General features: G+C 40.1%; 1 protein-coding gene and 1 non-coding gene across 2 annotated transcripts in view; one reads left to right on the plus strand and one right to left on the minus strand.

Annotated features, from left to right (window-relative positions):
- Nucleotides 1-17,303: 17,303 nt before the first annotated feature.
- The window catches only part of IRAG2 (inositol 1,4,5-triphosphate receptor associated 2), a 112,368-nt gene continuing 105,733 nt past the window's right edge, over nt 17,304-23,938 (plus strand). Inside the window, exon 1 of the mRNA XM_021666849.2 lies at nt 17,304-17,417. The gene's annotated coding sequence lies outside the window, so the exon portion shown is untranslated. The remainder of the gene's footprint in view (nt 17,418-23,938) is intronic.
- Nucleotides 19,843-19,949, minus strand: LOC135275451 (U6 spliceosomal RNA). The gene has a single exon (XR_010343084.1). It is a non-coding gene; the product is annotated as a U6 spliceosomal RNA (small nuclear RNA).

Consider the following 23,938-nt stretch of genomic DNA (forward strand, 5'->3'; position numbering starts at 1 on the left):
AAGGCGGGTGGATTCTCTGAGGTCAGGAGTTCAAGACCGGCCTGGCCAACGTGGTGAAACCCTGTCTCTACTAAAAATACAAAAGTTAGCTGGGCATGGTGGTGCACCTCTGTAATCCCAGCTACTCTAGAGGTTGAGACAGAAGAATCACTTGAATCTAGGAGGCAGAGTTTGCAGTGAGCCAAGATCATGCCACTGCACTCCAGCCTGGGTGACAGAGTGACTCTCTCTCTCTCTCAAAAAAAAAGAATTTGCTGTGAAAGAAAGGGAAGAAAGGGAAACCAGCAGAGATGAGTGGAATGTGCACACAGCCACTCACTCCACAGCCTCCTAAGCTTTTGCTTTCTGCATGTCTGTAGAATTAGCACCACATGGATACTGCCATACCCTTGACCTTATTACCAATAGCTTCAACCCTGTCCTATCTCAGAGGCTGTATTCCACACTTCGACAGACACCTGCTAACTTTCCAGCTCACTCTTCGTAGTATCTCAAATTCACCAACCTTGTGTCTTAGCAGAATCTTTAATCTATTGACTTTATTACTATTATACTGTCACTTACCCCCATACTTCTCTGTCATTTGTTTTCTCCCTACCTAGCTTACATCCTATGGCCATCAGTAGAGTCACTACTTTGCAAACATTCAACTCTACTAAGTCCTTCTTACTTCTCACACCATACTTGCTTGGAGAGATCACAACCCTAGTTAACTGCAACTCCTCACCTGCTCCGTGCCTGCACCCATGCAGTTAAAAGACGTACAACCATGCTAGCTGGTCACCTGTTAAATTTGTGACCATGAATTTCCATGCAGTCTTTCATGCTGCCCACTCCACAGCCCAGCAATCATACAGTGTTTTTCTAATCCAGTCTCTCTCATATTTTCTCTAGATTATTTTATACTTTCTCCTCTCCCTCATTTAACACTTCCTCTCTACAGCTTTGCTGAGATAGTTGAAGCAATCAGAAGAAATCATCTGCAACTCCCTCCCCTATACCTACCTATCTGCACCTGTACCCACACTCTGACCTTCCCTTCTTCCTGGGAATCACCTGTCTCTGCTGCTAGTGAAACCCACCACTTGGGCATTAAGAGTCATCCCTGACGCATGCTCAAGGAGAGGTTCTGCTATTCTCATCTCTCTTGCCTGTACCCTCGGTTTTCCCCTCCTGATTGGATAATTCCCATAAACATACAAACATGCAGTTCTTTCTCCCAAACTAAAACAGAAACTCCATTAACTCCACTTCTCTGTCTGCTAGTGTCCATTTCTTTCCTTTTTTTTTTTTTTTGAGATGGAGTTTTGCTCTTGTTGCCCAGGCTAGAGTGCAATGGCACGATCTCCACTCACTGCAACCTCTGTCTCCTGGGTTCAAGCAATTCTCCTGCCTCAGCCTCCTAAGTATCTGGGATTACAGGTATGAGCCAGACTAATTTTGTATTTTTAGTAGAGATGGGGTTTCATCATGTTGGCTATGCTGGTCTCGAATTCCTGACTTCAGGTGATCCACCCACCTTGGCCTCCCAAAGTGCTGGTATTACAGGCATGAGCCACCACGCCCGGCCCACAGCAAACTCTTAAAAAGTAGTATCCATCTTTGCAGTTTCTCATTTCTCTCCCCCATTCACTTTTGAACACATTACAATGAAATTGCTTTCAAGATCACCAGTTATCTCCTGCTTCACTGCTAATCCAAGATAATTTTGTAGATCTCATTTTACTTGTTCTATCAGCAGTCAATTACTTTCTTCTCCTTAGAACACTTTGTCCACTTGGCTTCCAGGACACCACACTCACCTGATTTTCCACCTACCTTTCTGCTGTTCCTTTTCAGTCCCTTGCTAGTTCCTCCTTGTGTCATCATCAGACTGGTAAGTGCTGGCATGCAGTAGGGTTCAGCCCTGGATTCCCTTCTCTGTCTGCCTTCACAGAGAAGGGATCTCAAGAGCTCTCACAGCTCGACGTGCCACCTGTGGGCTCAGGACTCCCAGATTTTTATCTGCAACCCATGTCTCTCTCTTGAATCCAGACATATATCCAAATGCCTATTTGACATTTCCACTTCATTTTTTTGACTTTGTACTTTGTACAAAGACTTTTATTTTATTTTATTTTATTTTTTAGAGATGAGGTGTCACTATATTGTCCAGGCCTGTCTCAAACTTCTGAGCTTAAGCAATCCTCCCACTTTGGTCTTCCAAAGTGCTGGGATTACAGGCATGAGTCACCAGGCCTGGCCTACAAATGCATTTTATGTGGAAGATTAATACATAAAATAGGACAACAAAGAGCTATTCTGGGTTTGGTGGGAGGATTGGGGAGATATTGGTCAAAGGACATAACATTTCAGGAGAAATAAGTTTGAGATATCTGTTATATATCATGGTGCCTACAGCTAACAACAGTAGAAAATAGCAAACAATAGCAAGTTTGGAAATTGCTAAAGACAGTAGATTTTAGGTGTTCTATTCACACACAAAAAATGATAAGCATGTGAAATAATGCATATGTTAAATAGCTTGATTTAGTCATTTCATAATATATACATATATCAAAACACCATGGTGTACACCACAAATTACATGCAATTTTGACTTCTCAATTAAAACAAATAAAGAAAAACAAATTATTTTGGGTGAATTAGGGTGAAAAGCAACCCTAAGGGGTTTTTCATTCACTTGAATATTTAATAATCTCTCTTTTTAGAAAAAGTTAATAGAGACAAGATCTCACTGTGTTGCCCAGTCTGGTCTTGAACCTCAGGTGAAGTGATCCTCCAACCTTGGCCTCCTAAAGTACTAGGATTATAGGGATGAGCCAACATGCTTGGCTTTAATAGCAACTCAAACTAAAACCTATCTCAAACCTAAAACAACTCCTGGTATTTCTCCTGTTCTCTAAGCTATCTCAATCAATGTCAGCTACATTTTCCCAGTTGCTCAGGTCAAAATCTTTAAGTTATTCTTTATTCCTCTTACTCTCATACCCACATTTGGTCTGCTAGCATATTCTGTCTCATCTAACAGTATCTATCTATCTATCTGTCTATCTACCTACCTACCTACCTATAATTTATTGTCATCGTTTCTCCTCTAGAATTACTGTGGGGTTTTCTGGGTTGGTTTGTTCGAGATAGGGTCTTGCTCTGTCACCCAGGCTGGAGTGCAGTGACGCAATCATGGCTCATTGCAAACTCGACCTCCCAGCCTCAAGTGTTCCTCCCTCCTTAGCCTCCTGAGTAGCTGGAACTACAGGCACATGCCACCATGCCCAGCTAATTTTTTTACTTTTATTTTTTTGTAGAGATGAGGATCTCACTATGTTGCCCAGGCTGGTTTCAAACTCCTGGGCTCAAATGATCCTCCTACCTTGGCCTCCAAAGTGTCGGGATTACAGGCATGAACCACGGTGCCTGGCCCTGGATTATTGCTGTAAACATCTAACTTGTCTCACTATTTCTGCCCTTAACTCTCTTCAGTTAATCATTTATGCAGAGCATAATTCTGCTCTGCTTAAAATTCTTCAGAGGCTTTCCCATCTCCCTTAGAGTATGGGCCCATGTCCTATAACCCTAAGATCCTGTATAATTTACCCTCAGCATTAGTGCTCCGCCCTCATTTCCTACCACGCTCTCTTGTATTTGGGTCACTCTAGGCACACTGGCCTCCTTGCTGTTTCTTGGTCATGCCAGGTACACATGCACCTCAGGTCCTTTGCACCTGCCCTTCCTTCTGTCTGAATACGTTTCCTAGGGTGTCCTCTCTCCAGCTTCTTCACTTTCTCAGGTCTTTATTCAAATATGCCTTCTGGAGAGCCCTTCCTGGGCTACCCCGTCTACAACTGCAAACCTTCCACCAAACTCACTCTTTGTATTTTTGTTTTTTCCTTTAGCATTTATCAGCCCATAACATGCTACACTTTTGGTCTATTATGTTAATTTTCTGTCTCCCCTTGTAAAAAGTAAGCTGTATGAGAGCAGGAAGTTTGTCTATTTTGTTCACTGTTTATCCTTAGCACTAGAACATGCCTGATACTACCAAATACTCAGTATTTGTTGAATGAATGAATTATAATGGTGATGGGCATGATGAAAATATGCAGACCGACAAGGCAGACATATACAATGGTGCTTATTTTTATACAAATTGGTGACAATTGTCAGTTTCAACTATTGTTAAAAACAGTTATTTTATCCTCAATGTTCCCACATCATCAAAATAGAGTTCTGCACCCAGACAACAGTTTAGGCACTAGAATTGTGGACTGCTGTCAAAATGTTTGATTTTTGTAACTTAAAAAAATCCCCACAGTAATATTTTAAATATTATGATACCTACAAAAAGATGAGTTCATGTCCTTTGCAGGGACATGGATGAAGCTGAAACCATCATTCTCAGCAAACTGACACAGAAACAGAAAACCAAACACCGTATGTTCTCACTCATAAGTGGGTGTTGAACAAGGAGAACACATGGACACAGGGAGGGGAACATCGCACACCAGGACCTGTCGGGGAATGGGGAGCTAGGGGAGAGACAGCAGCAGGGGGAAAGGGGAGGGATAGCATTAGGAGAAATACCTAATATAGATGATGGGGTGATGGATGCAGCAAACCACCATGGCACGTGTATACCTATGTAACAAACCTGCACATTCTGCACATATGCCCCAGAACTTAAAGTATAATAATATAAAAAAATATGATACCAAATGTTATCTTTTTTTTTTCCTTTTTGATACAGGGACTCACTCTGTCACACAGGCTCAAGTGCAGTGGCACAATCACAGCTCACTGCAGCCGTGACTTCCTCTGGCTCAAGCAACCCTCCCACCTCAGCCTCCTGAGTAGCTGGGACTACAGGCACGCACCCACAATGTTTGGCTAGTTTTTGTATTTTTAGTAGAGATGGGGGTTTTGCCATGTTGCACAGGCTGGTCTCGAACTCCTGAGCTCAAGCGATCCACCTGCCTCGGCTTTCCAAAGTGTTGAGATTACAGGTGTGAGCCACCGTACCCAGCCTTCTTTTTTTTTTTTTTAAAAAATTATCTTTCTTATGATACACGACTTGAGCACACGAACCAGTAATCACAAAATTGAAAAGATAAATCATAGATAGGTTTATTAATGATTTCCAGCTAGTTACCAGCAGAGGGTGCTACTTATCCATAGTTTCACACGTATAAAGCATGTTTTGCTGAACTAATGGGCAGGTTTCAAAACTGTAAATGACATTATCTTACACCACATCCCTTGAGAAAAGCATATTAAAATAATGAGATGCTGTATTTTACCTATCAGATTGGCAAAGACCAACACATTGTGTTTGCGAGGGTGTGGGGAAACAAGCAGGATCACAGATTGTTGGTGAGACTATAAATTGGTACAACCTCTGTAGAAACCAATTTGGCATCAGCTAACAAACTTCTAAAACTAGCCAGGCTTGGTGTCTCACGTCTGTAATCCCAACACTTTGGGAGGTCGAGACAGGCAGACTGCTTGAGCTCAGGAGTTTGAGATCAGCCTTGACAACATGGTGAAACCCCGTCTCTATTGAAAATACAAAATTAGCTAGCTACAGCATGGCTGTAGTCCCAGCTACTCGGGAGGCTGAGCTGGGAGGATTGGGCTTGAGCCCAGGAGGTCAAGGCTGCAGTGAGCCGTGATTGCACCACTGCCCTCTAGCCTGGGTGACAGAGTGAGACCCCCCTCAAAAAAAAATTATATGAAAGTTTGTAGAGTTTTTTTCTTTTAGTCAAATCTCTTTATTTGAATTATCTGCATGTCCTTAACCAGAAGGAAATGCTACACAGAGTTGAAGAATAAAGATAAAATATTAACATTTAAGGTAGGCATTATGTTCTTTGTATAATGTGAATAACAACCATATTGAGCTGTGGAAAGTAACATGACAATTAAAAGAATCTCTGAGCATATATCACTCATGGTCCTTTAGGAAATCGATAGTACCTTTTTTTAAAAAGGGAGGCTGCAAAGAGTTTCAATTCCTGAAGGTGTGGGCAGAGTTAGGGGAAACAGCATGGGGTGGTGGGCACCCTCAGGTGCTGGCATCTGGCTTTAGGAAGCCATTACCCTCCCTGGCAAGAAGCCATGGAGGAAACACTTAGAGAACCAAGTGAGCACCATTACTTTGGGAGAGGCCACCTGACAGAAGCTGAGGAAAAGCATGAGCCACTGTCAGACGGAGGCCTGGCAGGGTGGGAGCCAGGAGAACAAATGCTGCAGGTCCTTCCTGCTCTTGGCCTTCCGTCTGCTGGGGCCTCCCACTGGCCACATTCAGTGGGAAATCAGAGGGCAAAGGAGCCAGATTGACGCTGTCAGTAGAGGCTGGTCTCCTGGGACGCTGAACAAAGATGGGTCGCTCTTGCTCTGCATCCATGGGGTAGATCTGGAAGGGCAACGGATGATTTCATTCAGTGTAATATGTATTTTGGTAATATATTCAGGACCTTGCTTCATTTCCACCTTTCTCCAAAAAATTATTACCAATTTTTCTTTCAAAATAATTACTTCTGTGTTACTCCTTTTTGGAATGGAAATTCCCAATCCCTTTCTTTCTGAGACAGCATCTTTATAAAAATTGTCAAAGCATGATGTAGGCTGATAAAAAAAGAAAAAAGAAAGGCTTTCTGAAGACACTGCATTTACTCATTAAAGTCCAATTAAAAGGCCAGGTATGAGCACTTTGGGAGGCCAAGGTGGGCAGATCACTTGAGGCCAGTAGTTCGAGACCAGCCTGGGCAGCATAGTAAAACCCCGTTTCTACTAAAAATACAAAAATTAGCTGGGCATGGTGGCGCACGCCTGTAGTTCCAGCTACTTGGGAAGCTGAGCCACAAGAATTGCCTGAACCAGGGAGGCAGAGGTTACAGTGAGCCAAGTTCACACCACTGCACTCCAGCCTGGGTGACAGAGCCAGAATCTGTCTCAAAAAAATAATAATTATGATTAAAAATCCATTAAAAAAGCAATTTAAAAAAAGACACCTAGAATATTAGCACATTAAAGTGTATATTATGAGAAATAAATAGTGCATTTTACATAACGTGGATTTTGAAAAATAAAAGTTATGTTTGGCCATGCATATTCTGGAGAAGGATTCTATTATCATTTTCTTCTTTTCTTTCCTTTTTCGTTTGTTTGTTTGTTGTTGTTGTTTTTGAGACAGGGTCTTGCTCTGTCACCCAGGCTGGAGTGCAGTGGTGCAATCTTGGTTCACTCCAGTCTGGACTTCTCAGGTTCAAGCCCGATCCTCCCACCTTAGCCTCCTGAGCTGCTGGGACTACAGGTGCGTGCCACCATGCCTAATTTATTTTTTACTATTGCATTGCATTGCATTGTATTTGAGAGAAGTTTTGCTCTTGTTGCCCTGGCTGGAGTGCAATGGCTCAGCTCACTGCAACCTCCACCTCCCAGGTTCAAGCGATTCTGCTGCCTCAGCCTCCTGAGTAGCTGGGATTACAGGTGTGCACTACCACGCCCAGTTTATTTTGTATTTTTGGTAGAGATGGGGTTTCGTTATGTTGCCCAGACTGATCTCAAACTCGTGGACTCAAGCGATCCGCCTGCCTGGACCTCTCAAAGTGCTGGAATTACAGACATGAGCCACTACACCTGGCCTCTTTCTTCTAATAGTGCCTCTCAACCATACTTCTAATCGTGCCTCCCACCTCATTTATATTTGTTGACTCCCTCGGATCAACCAGAGATTAATCCCGGAACTCCAACACATATTTAAAAACTACTGGCTTGGTAGTCTAACAACATTGTAGATTACCTAGAGAGAAGAGGATATGTTGTTTAAACGGATTTCTTGACTTATTTACAAGGTAAGATTTAGTTTCCTTGAAACGCCATTTTGAACACTGGGATTGGCATCCCTTACAGGTTCTCTAATTAGTTGCTTTCCAATTATTTGGCAAGTAAACAACTATGTTGTTATGAACCCTACCTACAGTATATCCCGAACATGAATCTCCATCTTGGGTTTTTGTTTTTTTTTTATAAACTCTGCATTTGACCCCTTTGCACTCTTTTCCGTGTTCCCTAAATGTGCTCAGGGTTGGAAAAGCTGATTCAGTAGAGACCGCGTATTTCCGGCAGCCTTCAGGGGCAGGTACAGGAGTTGCAGGCATCTGATGTATGCTGCCCAGCGTCTGCACATTCCCTTGTTCGCTCCCAGTGGGCAGAAAACCTGGCATTGTGAGTACCTTATGAGAACCGCCAGAGGTAATAGGACATAAATAATAAAATAACATGTTAATGCCATTCATTACAGATCCATTGGAATTTATTGTTCAGGTTATTCCTTTCACTGCTCTGAGAAACATCTTATATAATAGACTCATCTGAAGCAGGAAGTAAGAGTACAATTTGTCAGGTGATATAGTCTAGTGGATTCAGAATTTGAATATTATTTCTGGCTCTGCTACTGGATTCCTTTATGACTAGGAGGGAAATGTCTCTGGGTGTTGCTAGTTTCGGTATCTGTGGATTGATAAGCACATCATGAGCATGAATGTTATAGTATGTTATTTCACGGGAAATTAAACACAGCAAGTCTAATGAGAGGAGTGGGTTACTTGGTCATTTCTTTCTACGTGCTATTTGATGCTTTAAGAGGACATCTGGAATTGGAATAAGTTAAAGGAATTTCAGAAAGTGCATCATAACACCTAACACTACGGAGAGCTCAGAATGTGCTACATGGTTCTGAAGGCTGTCCATGTATTACCTCATTTAATCCCTGCAGCGTGCCCAGGAGGTCATTGCATGATATTGATGCAATTTTACAGATGAAGAAACTGAGGCACATATAGTTAAATAATTTGTTCAAGGTCACAAAGCTAGTAAGCAGTAGAACTGGGATTTGAACTCAGGTTATTTAAATTCAGAGCCCCAGTTCTTATTCTCAGTATTTGACTCCTCTTCCCTTTCACCTGGTGATAGAAATGATGATGACCAGGCTGGGCGCAGTGGCTCACACCTGTCATCCCATCGCCTTGGGAGACTGAGGCAGGTAGATCACTTGAGCTCAGGAGTTTGAGACCAGCCTGGGCAAGACGGCAAAACCCCATCTCTACAAAAAATGCAAGAATTAACCCACTGTGGTTGTGTGCCCCTGTCATCCCAGTTACTTGGGAGGCTGAGATGGGGGAGTGGCTTGAGCCCAGTAGGCAGAGGTTGCAGTGAGCTGAGATTGTGCCACTGCTGTTTTCTGACCAGCCTGGGCAACAAAGCAAGACTCCATTTAAGAAAAAAAAAACTTATGAGATTTAACTTAAAAATAACTTTTCCTTCATCTGATTAGAGAGAGTTTACTCAGGGTAAGTTTTAATGTGTTGTTTTTTGTAGGATGGAGGTCTTACTATGTTGCCCAGGCTGGTCTTGAACTCCTGGGCTCAAGTGATCCTCCCACCTCAGCCTCCCAAAGTGCTGGGATTACAGGTGAGAGACACTGCACCCAGACTATATTTCTGTTATTGCTATGGTGGGACGCACACCAAAATGGCACCTGTCAGCCTCATCCTTCCTATGCGTCTTTCCCAGCACTGCTGCTGTGATTACTCCAACCTAGGCAGGTGCAGTGCATCAGTGGCTCCCTGCTCCAGCTTCTTTTACCTCAGCCCAAGCCACTCTATAAAAATGGGCTCCACCCACGTCATCTGACCTGCAGATCTCCACGCTCTCTTCCCAGAGCTCAGACGGTTCTTGGAGTGCTGGTAAAGTCAAGCAAAAATAAGGCGGTGAGTTTTTCCCAACTAAATAATTAAACTTTGGCTGATGCTGGCCTTTAGTCATCTAAGGCCAAGAAAGTACTGCCCTAACCAGGGAAAAGCAATATCAGATGTAAGCTGTTCTGTTGTCCCTCAACCTCAAAATGCTTGTAGCAAAAGGGATAAACCTCCAGTCAGTCTTTATTAGAGGTTCAACAGAGTTCATTGAAAACTTGAAACAAATCTAAAAAAGAAAAACACAAAAGATGGGTAGGTGAGAGTGATAAAATGAGATTCCCCAGATATGTTGCTATCACCACAGGCAAATCTCAAATTGTTGTCAATGGAACTTTTGGAAATTTAACCCTAACCGTCATTTGCAGGCTTAGTCATTTGGAATGTGTGTTAGTGAAAAGCGGTAATGTAGTTTTGTAGACCGTAAGAACTTGAAGGTGGCAGCTGAATTCTTGAAGTTAGAGATTTATTGTAGGTCTTCTACTGTTCTCTGAGAAGAAAACCAGATTTCATGTAATAAGAAGTGAGATAAAAGAACACAGTTTTCAGAAGCATGTGTCACTCTGCTATTTTAGGAATTGTTCCAATAAGAGATGTTTATAATAAGTGTGGTGTGACCCAGCCAAGAAGCTTAATATAACAAGGTTAACCGGTGGGAGGAAAGGTTCTAATCTACACCAGCTTGCATTTATTAATAATCAGAAAGGTTGCACATGGCAGACTTGCTGAGCATTTACTAAATCTGATACTTGTGGTTTGCAAATGATTTTGATTAACAGCTGCTATCATCTATCCTAGAAGGGGCAGGAAGAAGTGTTATTATTTTATCACATAAAATAGTAGTCACAAAGAGAGTGAAAACAGTTTAATCTGGCAGATAGGAAATTCACTGGTTAAGCAGAAAACCATGCTCTGCCTTCCTACTGAGCTTGCTAAAGATAGGTTTGGGAAATGTCTCGTTGAACAGATGTTTCTTCTTAGGTTTTGATGAAGAGTTTAGTGGCATCTAATCATTAGTGAAGGGTTGTTTTGGCAAAAGGAATCTCTTATCTATCTACACATATACTTAATTTTTTTTTTACATATATTAAGGGTTTTGCATTAATTGACTACCAAGATGATCTCACATAGATGAGTCATGAACTCTTGACTGGCTCTCATAATCAAGTTTTGAATGATTTTAAAAATCAGCCTGCCTCATCTAAGGTTTGAAAGTTCAATGTTAAAGAAATAACTTCAGTAAATGGAGGAAGAAAATTTTAAGAAAAAAATAGTAAGGAAAGATAATTACGTTGTTAACATAATCTGTTTGGCGTTAGAAGTTGATTTACAAAGCTTTCTAGAGAGCCTTTTGAATCACCCTGAAATCTGCGAGCTTTTTCAAGGATGCTACTTTTGTACCTCTGTATATATCATATGCCTTTCTTCACAATAAAATGCAACTTTCTTAGTGATTGAAGAATGTGGATATTGATAAACACAAATTATGTCCTTACATTTACATATAAATTCCTAAAGAATAAGAAATATTGTCTACATTGTACATACATGATAGATTAACTCATTGAAGTCAGAACAAATGTAGATTTCCATAAGTCCCAAAGAGTATGATGTCTTAGAGGTTGATGTTGAAGACTGCAGTTACACTAGTGGTGAAAATCAAATATATAACGAATAACTGTAGGTAAGAACCAAATCAGACTTGTTTTACAGATGTTGCCATGTGTTAGAGGATTTTACTTGTTGCTTTATAGTTTTGGATCAGGCAGATGGTTGAAAAGTGTTGATTCAAGAGCTTTGACTGTATAGAACAAGAAAATTGAGGCAATTGTAATAATGGGACTCAGAATCTATAAGCCAGAGTGATGAAGCATAGTTCAATCAATAGGAGGAATAAAAAAGATTAGCAACATAAGCGGTATGGATAATCTCTAACATCATTTTATGTTACATTTAGCTCACATGAATCCAAGTGGAAATTCCTATAACAGATTTATAGTCCCACTTGTTAATTTTCTGTTTATAACCCTAGAAATAGCAAACAATATGTATAACGTTCTGTGCAGTGCATAAAATAGCCACATAATAGATGTCCCTAAGTTTTTTCCTAGCCTTACTCCCGAACTGGGATAATCTATTGTAGGTTCTCATAGCTCCTGACTATGTAACTATTTATTTGACATTGTACAGGTTGTCAGGTTTAGCTAAAAAAAAAAACTACAAGAGACCCAGTGAAATTCGAATTTCAAATAAACAACAAATAATTTTCCAGTATAACTATGTATTGTGCAACAGTTTGGGTCATACACTAAAAAATTAGTCATTATTTATCTGAGATTAAAATTTCATTGGGCTTCCTGGATTTAACCTGGCAGCTCTAGTGGCTTGCTTGTTCATAGTTGTATCTTCCACAGACTACTAGTTTTAGGAGACCGGATACTGTTTTCCTCATCATTGTATCTCCAGTATTTGCACAGGGCTTAGCACTTAGCAGGAATTCAATAAACATTGGTTGGCTGCCTAAAGGGATGGATGTTAAAACTACTTTAATGCACCAGATGTGTTGGCTCCTGCCAATAATCCCAGCACTTTGGGAGGCTGGGGTGGGTAGATTCCTTTAGCTCAGGAATTCCAGACCAGCCTGGGCAACATGGTGAAATCCTGTCTCTACCAAAAATAAAAAAAGTTAGCTGAGTGTGGTGGCACGCGCTTGTGATCCTAGCTATTCAGGAAGCTGAGGTGGGACGATCAATTGAACCTGGGAGGTGGAGGTTGCAGTGAGCTGAGATTGTGCCACTGCATTCCAACCTGAGTGACAGGCAGACACTATCTTAAAAAAAAAAAAAGTATTTTAATTAAAACTATACAAAGCCAGGTGTGGTAATCCCAGCTACTTCGGAGGCTGAGGCAGGAGGATCACTTGAACCTAGTTTGAGGCTGTGCTGTTCTGTGATCACACCTGTGAATAGCCATGGCACTACAGCCTGGGCAACAGAGACCCAGTCTTTAAAACGTTAAAAAGAATTAAAAAAAAAAAAAAACAAGCATGGAAAATGCAACAGAGATTCATAGAACTTGAAAGCAGAAGAAGCAGTTCTTGCCATTGGAATTTCTACAAGTGTACCATCTTTATGTAGTAGATGATCAGTAAGGAGTAAATTCCTTTTAAAAGATAGACTCCAAGCAACTGACTCTCCTAGTACAATTCACTTTCAGTTCCTAATTTTCACTTAATGCCTTTTCAAAGGCAGTTACTTTACGAAGCAAGTTAGGCTTGTATTTTTAAGTTTTCCGGCAGATTGCAGCTAATCCTTTCTACCAGGATCTAAAATTTAAAAAGAGGTTAAGAGGTTTAGACAGAAGAGATAGGAGATATTTCCAAGCTGCATATGGAGAAGATGACACAGATTTTGAAATCTTTATCATCCCATCTTATTTATTAAACTCCCACCCATGTTCTGCTCTATATTAGAAAAAGCAAAACAAGTTAATCTTGTGCAGCTTTGGTAGCTCATGAAGAGCCACTGTTTTAAGTGCACCCTTTGTAGGGTTTAGTTTATCAACCCACCAAGTAGGGCTCACTTAGGCAAGTCAGGAGAGTTGAGAAAACAGACAGTAGAAGAAAGCCTGGGCAATATTGTGAAAAGCCTGTCTCCACTAAAAGTACAAAAAAATAGCTGGGCATGGTGGTGCATGCCTGTCGTCCCAGCTACTCCAGAGGCTCAGGTAGGAGGACTGCTTGAGCCTGGGGAGTCGGAGGTTGCAGTGAGGCATGATTGTGCCACTGCACTCCAACCTGGGTGACAGACCAAGACTCCCCCCCCAAAAAATGAAAACAGATGGTAAAAGTAGAAAAACTGCCTTGGAAATGCAAGTAGAAACATGTGTCTTATATGCTAGGAACATTAATCTAGGTCGGTTACAAATGCCTACAAAGCAAGACTGTTTGTTGCAGCTTGGACAGCATACCACACCATTGTTCAGTGACGGAGTAGACAGGATTTGGGAGCCTGAGGTTCCAGTTCTGGGGCTTCTTTTAGCCTCATGCCCAACCTGTGCCTCAATTATCTGACTCTAGAAGGAAGAAACAGTCGACTCACATTGAGAACAGTGACAGATACTTAACTACTGTTTTGTTTTGTTTTGAGACAGAGTCTCACTCTGTCACCCAGGCTGGAGTGCAGTAGTACAATCTTGGCTCACCGCAACCTCCGCCTCCCAGGTTCAAGCAATTCTCCTGCCTCAGCCTCCTGAGTAGCTGGGATTACAGGTATGCACCACCACGCCTGCCTGATTTTTTATTTTTAGTAGAGACAGGGTTTCACCATGTTGGTCAGGCTGGTCTTGAACTCCCGACCTCATGACCCACCTGCCTTGGCCTCCCAAAGTGCTAGGATTACAGATGTGAGCCACCAAGCCCTGCCTTAACTACTGTTTTATAAGGCTCTTTGCTTGACACAGGGAGATGTGTTCCTGCTAAGTCAGTTAACTGTAGATTTGGAATGCTTTGTATTCAAGCGTGAAGTCTCTTCTGTCATTACTACTGCTGCACTTCTACCTTTCCCTGGAGCAACTGAGCAGCTCTTATGTATTCAAGGCGGGAAGTTCTCCAGAAAAGGTAGTCCTGAAAGTAGTTGGGAGCCAACAATCACGGCAGCTGGGGGATAAGTCCATAAGCCTGGTAATTATATAAGTTATATATAATTGTAGATTATCAGTTGTGCCAACAATACTGTATTGAGTATCTAGAAAAGAATTACATCATGGTTTTGAGTACAAGAATTAAGTATTTTTGAGCAGACAGCATGCACACACATTGGAAACAATCCAAGAATAGAAGACAACATTTAACTAAAAGACAAAATGTGTGTTATAATTATAAATCCTAGGAGAGATCAGAAGGAATGGAGTCTTATGTTAAAAAACTGATTCTAGAATTTCAAGAGAGAAATGTGCTTTAGGCTTCACACTGTTCTTTTTTTTTTTCTTTTTTTTTTTTTTTGAGACAAAATCTTGCTCTGTGGCCCAGGCTGGAGTGCAGTGGCATGATCTCAGTGCATTGCAACCATTGCCTCCTGGGTTCAACCAATTCTCCTGCCTCAGCCTCCCGAGTAGCTGGGATTACAGGCACACATCACCACACCCGGCTAATTTTTGTATTTTTAGTAGAGATGGGGTTTCACCACATTGGCCAGGCTGGTCTTGAACTCCTGACCTCAGGTGACCCACTCACCTTAGCCTCCCACAGTGCTGGGATTACCAGCTGAACCATCATGCCTGGCCAAGAGATCATTCTTGAGTAGAGGAAAAGAAGGGTATTGTCAGGAAACAATGTAAGGTTGAGAGATGATCATTACCTTAAATGGTAAAGGATTCTGTTGGTGGAAACTACACTGGCTAGAACTGGTGGTCATCATATTGAAGGAAGATCAAGTCAGATTCAGAGGATTTTGAGTATCATCTTCCTCCCAGTAATTCTAGATATCCCTTGCAATTATAGCACTTTTTAAATTGCTGTACTATTTTCATTTTTTATTTGGGGATTTTTTTTAAAAAGATTCCTGGAAATTTTTGTTAATGTCCTAAAAGATCATAGTTTTCTAAATCAGTAATTGCATAACTATTCAACTATTTTTTGTAACTTTCAAACTATTTTAACTTTTTGCCTAGAGTATTTAAAAAAATATCTGTCTAATCTAATCTATCTATCCATTCATCCATCCCTCTGTTGCCCAGGCTGGAGTGCATGTGGTGACACCTTCACGGCTCACTGCAGACTGGACCTCCCATACTCAAGTGACCCTTCCACCCCTACCTCCTGAATAGCTGGAACTACATATGTGCACCACCACACCCAGCCTAGATTATTTTAAATCTTACTAGTTTAGGCAAAACTTTGAATGTATTTTCAAATTTCTGAGTTACTGTAATAAGTGAAATTATGCTTCTTTTTTTTTTAAGGTCATATATCTATGCAATAAAACTATACTGGAGTCAGACATTCTTTGACTCAAATCTTAGAGATGTCACTGTAAAAAGAAGGATATTTTCACACAACTGACAGAGTTTATATGAAGTATAGACATAACACACGTAAAACACCTAATATGGGGCATATTTAGTTAGGTTCTGAATAGAGGACAACCAGTACAGTACCAATGGTAGGTACTCAAATGAGAGTTGTTAGTATCATTGTCACCTGCTATGTTATAAATAAAAAACAATATAGTTATCTAGCCTCTGGAGTGGGACTGCCTGAGTTAGAATCTGGGCTGTGGCACTTATTGGGGTGACTTGGGGTGTGTTGCTTATTCTCTTTTTGCCAGAGAATGGAGAAAGTAGTAACGTTTATCTCAGAGTTGTTTTGAGCATGAAATGAGTTGATGGGTATGAAGAGCTTAGTATCATGCCTGGCACTTCACAAATACTTTATATATGTTAGCTGTTATTTTCCTGAAATTTGGGGGCCAAAGCTAAATGCATAGAAAATTGCTTAGAGCAACCCAACATCTTGTCATGATCCCTCCAGAGCTGATTTGGGAATAAATTGCCTATTACTAAATTATTCTTAGGAAAATTCTGACTTTTAAATGTGTATCTACTTTTGTCTATACTTTAGCTACTTTATCCGTATACCTGGGGGAAAGTCAACAATGGCCTCTGCAAGGAAGGTAACGGAGAAGCGGCATAACCCAGTGGAAAGCATTTGTAGAAAGATCAGAGCTATCCACAAGAGAGAAGCGATTTCGAATCCAATTCAGCAGATTATCAAATACCAATCTAGCAGTTTTGATAGCCCACAGACCAACACCAAGAAAGATTTTGAAGAGATACTGAGGAAAATGACTGCTGCTTGTGTTCTTACACCTGACTCTCATTGGTCAAGTTCTGAGGGAGCCGATGCCTTCATTTCATCTCCTCAAATAATGTCTCCAAGAACCCCATCCACTTCTCACCTCAGCTCTCCTGAGACCGCAGCGTACTCTGTTATTCTCACAAGTTCCGAAAACGCCTCAAAGCCGAAGTCACAGAGCAACGAGAATTGCACATCTTTGATGTCCCAGATCAGAAAAGGGGAGTTTTTCTTTAACAAGGATTTGAATAACGATTGTAGTGAAAATAATTTCAGTACCTTAACACTTGACTTTAATTCCACCTTTGGTCAAAGCTCGGAGTGTTTTGATCCTCAGGATTCAGTGGTAAAAAAGTTATCTCTGAATGAAGATGGTAAATATTCATCTTTTAATGTTTGTCCTTCCAATAGAGCAATAAGCATGTCTACTTTTAGAATACCTGAACTAAAAAAAATAAATCCGCATTATTAAAGTTTGGATGGAATCATCCCTCTTTCCCTTTCTGTTTTATGTTTGTTTCCAGAACAAAATAGAATGTCATGATGGGAATACTTAGATATAGGGGAGTATTTCCCTATATGTAAGGAAGTCTGTTTATTATGATAGGTTTTCTTTGTTAAAATTAAACCAAAAAAGGAAAATTAATATTGTAGCACAGAAAGCATCAGGATTTACACACTTTTTCTTCTGATAGAATGGAAACAAGGAGCTGATAATGGTAAAGAAGATGTAAGATACAGCATCAACAGGGCCTGTGAAGAAGAGGCACTCACAAGTATTTTTAATGCATGTGACAGAAAACAGAAAGGTAAGCTGAAAATTATCTGTTCACCTGTTTGGTAGGACTTACCAAGTCATCTGAACTTTCTGTTGTGAGAGAAAGGAAAATGATATGTCTGTGGGCCTCGCTGTCTGTGTCTACACATGTGATGGATGCCACCTAATTTGGGAATAAGGTTTGCTCTGTAAGGCTTGGTTATTTTCTTATAATTTCTCTATGCCCGTTTTGCATCAGCTTATTTTCACAGTGACTTGAATGGTTCTTTTTGAGCTTATCAGCTGACTTATCATCTTTACTTATTGAAACTACTTACATGTCATAGGTGATGCCCCACAGGAAATATTCTTTTCAAATATGTAAAACTATACAAGTTTAACTCAAAATTTTTAGGTAATTTTGGACTTTCACTTCTGTTTTTCTTTAACTTTTGTTTTTGAGATGTGTTCTTTTTAAAATTTCCGGACCTAAAACTACAAAAACCCTGGGAAATACCATTCTGGACATTGGTCTTGGCAAAGAATTTATTTATTTATTTATTTATTTTTATTTTTATTTTTTATTGCATTTTAGGTTTTGGGGTACATGTGAAGAATATGTAAGATTGTTTCATAGGTACACACATGGCAGTGTGATTTGCTGCCTTCCTCTCCATCACGTATATCTGGCATTTCTCCCCATGCTATCCCTCCCCAACTCCCCACCCCCTGCTGTCCCTCCCCTATTTCCCCCCAATAGACCCCAGTGTGTGATGCTCCCCTCCCTGTGTCCATGTGTTCTCATTGTTCAACACCTGCCTATGAGTAAGAACAGGTAGTGTTTGATTTTCTGTTCTTGTGTCAGTTTGCTGAGAATGATGGTTTCCAGGTTCATCCATGTCCCTACAAAGGACACGAACTCATTGTTTTTGATGGCTGCATAGTATTCCGTGGTGTATACTTGCCACATTTTCCCTGTCCAGTCTATCATCGATGGGCATTTGGGTTGGTTCCAAGTCTTTGCTATTGTAAAAAGTGCTGCAATGAACATTCGTGTGCATGTGTCCTTATAATAGAACGATTTATAATCTTTTGGATATATACCTAGTAATGGGATTGCTGGATCAAATGGAATTTCTATTTCTAGGTCCTTGAGGAATTGCCACACTGTCTTCCACAATGGTTGAACTAATTTACACTCCCACCAACAGCGTAAAAGTGTTCCTATTTCTCCACATCCTCTCCAGCATCTTTTGTCTCCAGATTTTTTAATGATCGCCATTCTAACTGGTATGAGATGGTATCTCAATGTAGTTTTGATTTGCATTTCTCTAATGACCAGTGATGATGAGCATTTTTTCATATGTTTGTTGGCCTCATATGTGTCTTCTTTTGTAAAGTGTCTTTTCTTATCCTTTACTCACTTTAGAATGGGCTTGTTTCTTTCTTGTAAATCTGTTTTAGTTCGTTGTAAATTCTGGATATCAGCCCTTTGTCAGATGGGTAGATTGCAAAAATTTTTTCCCATTCTGTTGGTTGCCAATTCACTCTAATGACTGTTTCTGTTGCTGTGCAGAAGCTGTGGAGTTTGATTAGGTCCATTTGTCTGTTTTGCCTTTTGTTGCCAATGCTTTTGGTGTTTTGGTCATGAAGTCCTTGTCTATGCCTATGCCCTGAATGGTTTTGCCTGGATTTTCTTCTAGAGTTTTTATGGTGTTAGGTCTTATGTTTAAGTCTTTAATCCATCTGGAGTTAACTTTAGTGTAAGGTGTCAGGAAAGGGTCCAGTTTCTGCTTTCTGCACATGGCTAGCCAGTTTTTCCAACACCATTTATTAAACAGGGGATCCTTTCCCCATTGCTTGTTTTTGTCAGGTTTGTCAAAGATCAGATGGTTGTAGATGCGTGGCGTTGCCTCCGAGGCCTCTGTTCTGTTCCATTGGTCTATATCTCTGTTTTGGTACCAGTACCATGCTGTTTTGATTACTGTAGCCTTATATAGTTTGAAGTCAGGTAGTGTGATGCCTCCCGCTTTGTTTTTTTTGCTTAGAATTGACTTGGCTATGCAGGCTCTCTTTTGGTTCCATATGAAGTTTAAGGTGTTTTTTTCCAGTTCTGTGAAGAAGGTCATTGGTAGCTTGATGGGGATAGCATTGAATCTGTAAATTACTCTGGGTAGTATGGCCATTTTCACGATATCGATTCTTCCTAACCATTAGCGTGGAATGTTTCTCCATCTGTTTGTGTCCTCTCTTATTTCGTTGAGAAGTGGTTTGTAGTCTTTGAAGAGTTCCTTTACATTCTTTGTTAGTTGTATTCCTGGGTATTTTATTCTCTTTGTAGCAATTGTGAATGGCAGTTGTTCTTGATTTGGCTCTCTTTAAGTCTGTTACTGGTATATAGGAATGCTTGTGATTTTTGCACATTGATTTTGTATGCTGAGACTTTGCTGAAGTTGCTTATCAGTTTCAGGAGATTTAAAAATATGGAATGCTTCACAAATTTTCGTGTCATCCTTGCGCAGGGGCCATGCTAATCTTCTCAGTGTTGTTCCAATTTTAGTATATGTGCTGCCGAAGTGAGCATGGCAAAGAATTTATTAATAAGTTCCCAAAAGCAATTGCAACAAAACAAAAATTAACAAGTGGGACCTAATTAAAGAACTTCTGCGCAGCAAAAGAAACTGTCAACAGAGTAAACAGACAATCTACAGAAAGGGAGAAGATATTCACAAACCATCATCTGACAAAAGTCTAACATCCAGACTCTATAAGAAACTTAAACAATTCAACAGAAAAAAAAACAACCCCGTTAAAAAATGGGCAAAGGACACGAACAGACATTTCTCAATAGAAGACATACTGCAGCCAACAAATGTATGAAAAAAATGCTCATCATTACTAATCATTAGAGAAATGCAAATCAAAACTGCATGAGATATTGTCTTACACCAGTCAGAATGGCTTCTCTTAAAAAGTCAAAAAACAACAGATGTCGGTGAAGTTATGGAGAAAAGAGAACACTTACATATTGCTGGTGGGAATATTAATTAGTTCAGCCACTGTGGACAGCAGTGTGGAGATTCCTCAAAGAATTTAGAGCTATCATCTGAGCCAGCAATCTGTCTACTAGATATGTACCCAAAGGAATATAAATCATTCTACCTGAAAGACACATGCACTGGTATGTTCATTGCAGCACTATTCACAATAGAAAATGCCCATCAACAAAAGACTGGATAAATCAAATGTGGTACCTACACACCATGGAATACTATGCAGCCAAAAAAAGAAACAAATAATGTCCTTTGTTGCAACATGTATGCAGCTGGAGGCTATTATCCTAAGCAAACTAATGCAGGAACAGAAAACCAAATACTGAATATTCTCAATTTTAAGTGGAAGCTAGACATTGTATATACATGGAAACAAAGACAGGAACAATACCTACTGGGGACTACTTGAGCAGGGAGACATGGGTTGAAAAACTACCAATCAGGTATTATGCTCAGTACCTGGATGATCGGATCATTTGTACATTAAACTTTGGCAACATGCAATTTACTCATGTAGCAAACCTGCACATATACCCCTGAACCTAACAGTTGAGAGAAAAAAAATTTTCTACAAGTAATTTTAAGTATATACATGATTCATGCTCATTGTAATAAAATTAGTAATATACTGACAAGCAAAAAGAAGGACAAAAATTAGTAATCCTGTTTCCCTGAGTAACCACTGTTAGTGATTTGTTGTATATCTTTCCACAATTCCTGTCAGTGTGGTTCTGTTTTATTTGAATTTAAAATTTTTTGTTATAGAACATTTAAAACATATACAGAAGTAGGATAATATGATGAACCTTTATGTATACGTCATAACCAATTCTGTTTCATTTCTAACCCTGCTCATTTCCTCTCCTCTACTCCAGATGATTTTCAGGCAAATTCCAGAGATCACAGTATTTCATCCACATATATTTCAGTACATATTTCTAAAAAAGTAATTGACTAATTTTAAACACAACTACAATGCCATTATCATGATTTTAAAAGTAATATACTTTTCTAATATTATCAACTGTCTTGTTAGTAGGCAAAATTCTCATTTGTGTGATAGATACATGTTTAAAAAGAGTTTTACTTTTTAAAAAAAATATTTTTTTGCATTTTAGGTTTTGGGGTACATGTGAAGAACATACAGGATTGTTGCATAGGTACATACATGGCAATGTGGCTTGCTGCCTTCCTCCCTATCACCTATATCTGGCATTTTTCCCCATGTTATCCCTCTTCAACTCCTGACCCCCCTCAAAAAAAAAAATGTTTTACTGTTCAAGCCAATATCCAAGAAAAGTTTGTTCATTGAAGTTGGTTGTCTACCTTATCTCTGTGTTTCGCTTTCCATTTGCTTTTTGCATTTTGTTATCTGTTAAAGAAATCCATTCTTTTATTTATTTATTTGCTTAGTTAGTTAGTTTGGTTTTTGAGACAGAGTCTCGTTCTTGTTACCCAGGCCGGAGTGCAGTGGTGCAATCTTGGCTCACTGCAACCTCCGCTGCCTGGGTTCAAGTGATTCTCCTGCCTCAGCCTCTCAAGTAGCTGGGATTACAGGTGCCCGCCACCACACCCAGCTAATTTTTGTATTTTTAGTAGAGACGAAGTTTCATCATGTTGGCCATCATGTTGGCCAGGTGGTCTTGAACTCTGACCTCAAGTGATCCACCCACCTCAGCCTCCCAAAATGTTGGAATTCCAGGCGTGAGCCACTGCACCCAGCCTGTTCTTTTATTTCATAGTTTACAACAATCTGAAATTTGGTGATTGTGTATCTGTATGAATACAACCTGTTTCTCTGTCTCCTATATTTAGAAGTATAATCAGATAAAAGTTTGAGGGTTTTTGTTTGTTTTTTGATTTTGGTGGGGTAAGAATTCTATTAGGTTGGTGCAAATGTGATTGCAGTGCAAAAACTGCAATTACTTTTGCATCAACCTAAATACATAGATGGCGTTTTGTGTTTTCAACAGAAGGCAGCTATTGATGATGAAGGCCTAGATTTGTATTTTTATTAGATGTTGAAAATGGTGATATTCTATCATTCCTTCCTAGTGTATCACCTGAAACACATCTATAATGAGAAACTCTACTCTGCTTTATCAACTGTTTTGCTATCCTGAGTCTTGTGTTCTAAAGGAGAGGCAGGATAAAACTTGATTGATTCTCTTTATCTACCAGTTTTCAAAATAATAAATTGGGACTGGGTGGGGTGTTTCACACCTGTAATCCCAGCACTTTGGGAGGTGGAGGTTCCACTTGAGGCCAGCAGTTCAAGACCACCCTAGGAAATATGATGAAACCATGTCTCTACTAAAAATAGAAAAATTTAGGCTGGGTGTGATGCTTCAAGCCTGTAATCCCAGCATTTTGGGAGGCCAAGGTAGGTGGATCACTTGAAGCCAGGAGTTTGAGACCAGCCTAGCCAACATGGCAAAACCCCATCTCTACTAAAAATACAAAAAAATAGCCAGGCATGATGGCACACATTTGTAATATCAGCTAATAGGGAGGGTGAGGCACAAAGAGTATTTGAACCTAAGAGGTGGAGGCTGCAGTGAGCCAAGATGGTAGCACTGCATTCCAGACTGGGAGACAAAGCGAGACTCCTTCACAAAATAAAAGAAAAATTAGCCGAGCAACATAATTGCTAAAGATGGTTTAAGATGTTTTCTTGGTCATCCTTTTTTTAAAAAATGATATGCTAATGTATTCTCGAGTATGTGTGAGAATATTTTCAAACTTGTTTTATAATCTGCTTTTCCTCATTTAATTGAGTACCTGTCTACATCAGAAAATGTTCTTCATATCCTATACCATTTTTTGATGTAACATGTTTAGCCACTCCATCTCAATTAGATATTATTTTTTTCTGTTATAAAAATTATAATATACCAGGCATGAGAGTAATCCCAGCAATTTTGGAGGCCAAGGCAGGGAGATCACCTGAGGCCAGGAACTCAAGACCAGCCTGGACAACATAGCAAGACCCTGTCTCTAAAAAAAAAAAATTTTCTTAAATTAGCTAGTCATGGTGGCACACACCTGTAATCCCAGCGACTCAGGAGGCTGAGGTGGGAGGATGCCTTGAGCCTAGAAGACTGAGGCTGCAATAAGCCTTGATCATGCCACTGCATTTTAGCCTGGGCAACAGAGTGAGACACTCTCTCAAAAAATCCCAAAACTGTAAGAAGTATTTTACATATAAAAACACTGTATTGAACACTTGTAGCAAAATATTTGCATGTGCCCTTATTTATTTCTTTGGGATGAGTGGGGATTATTTGTTCCCAGAGAGCTTCTCTGCTTGGACAGGATTTAAGAAATGAATTCTCTGAAGAAAATAAGAAAGCTTCACTGAAGGGAAATGGGATGTGTATTAGCCAGGGCTCTCTGGTGGGAAGATATATTTGTATCTATCTATTTAGCTAGCTAAAGGGACTTATTATAAGGAATTGGGTCATGTGATCATGGAGACGGGCAAGTCCCAAGATCTGCAGGATGTCAGCAAGCCAGGGAT

Source organism: Aotus nancymaae, unplaced genomic scaffold (genome assembly GCF_030222135.1).
Source record: "Aotus nancymaae isolate 86718 unplaced genomic scaffold, 86718_ANA_hifiasm-v0.15.2.pri h1tg000016l, whole genome shotgun sequence".
Classification (NCBI taxonomy): Eukaryota; Metazoa; Chordata; class Mammalia; order Primates; family Aotidae; genus Aotus; species Aotus nancymaae.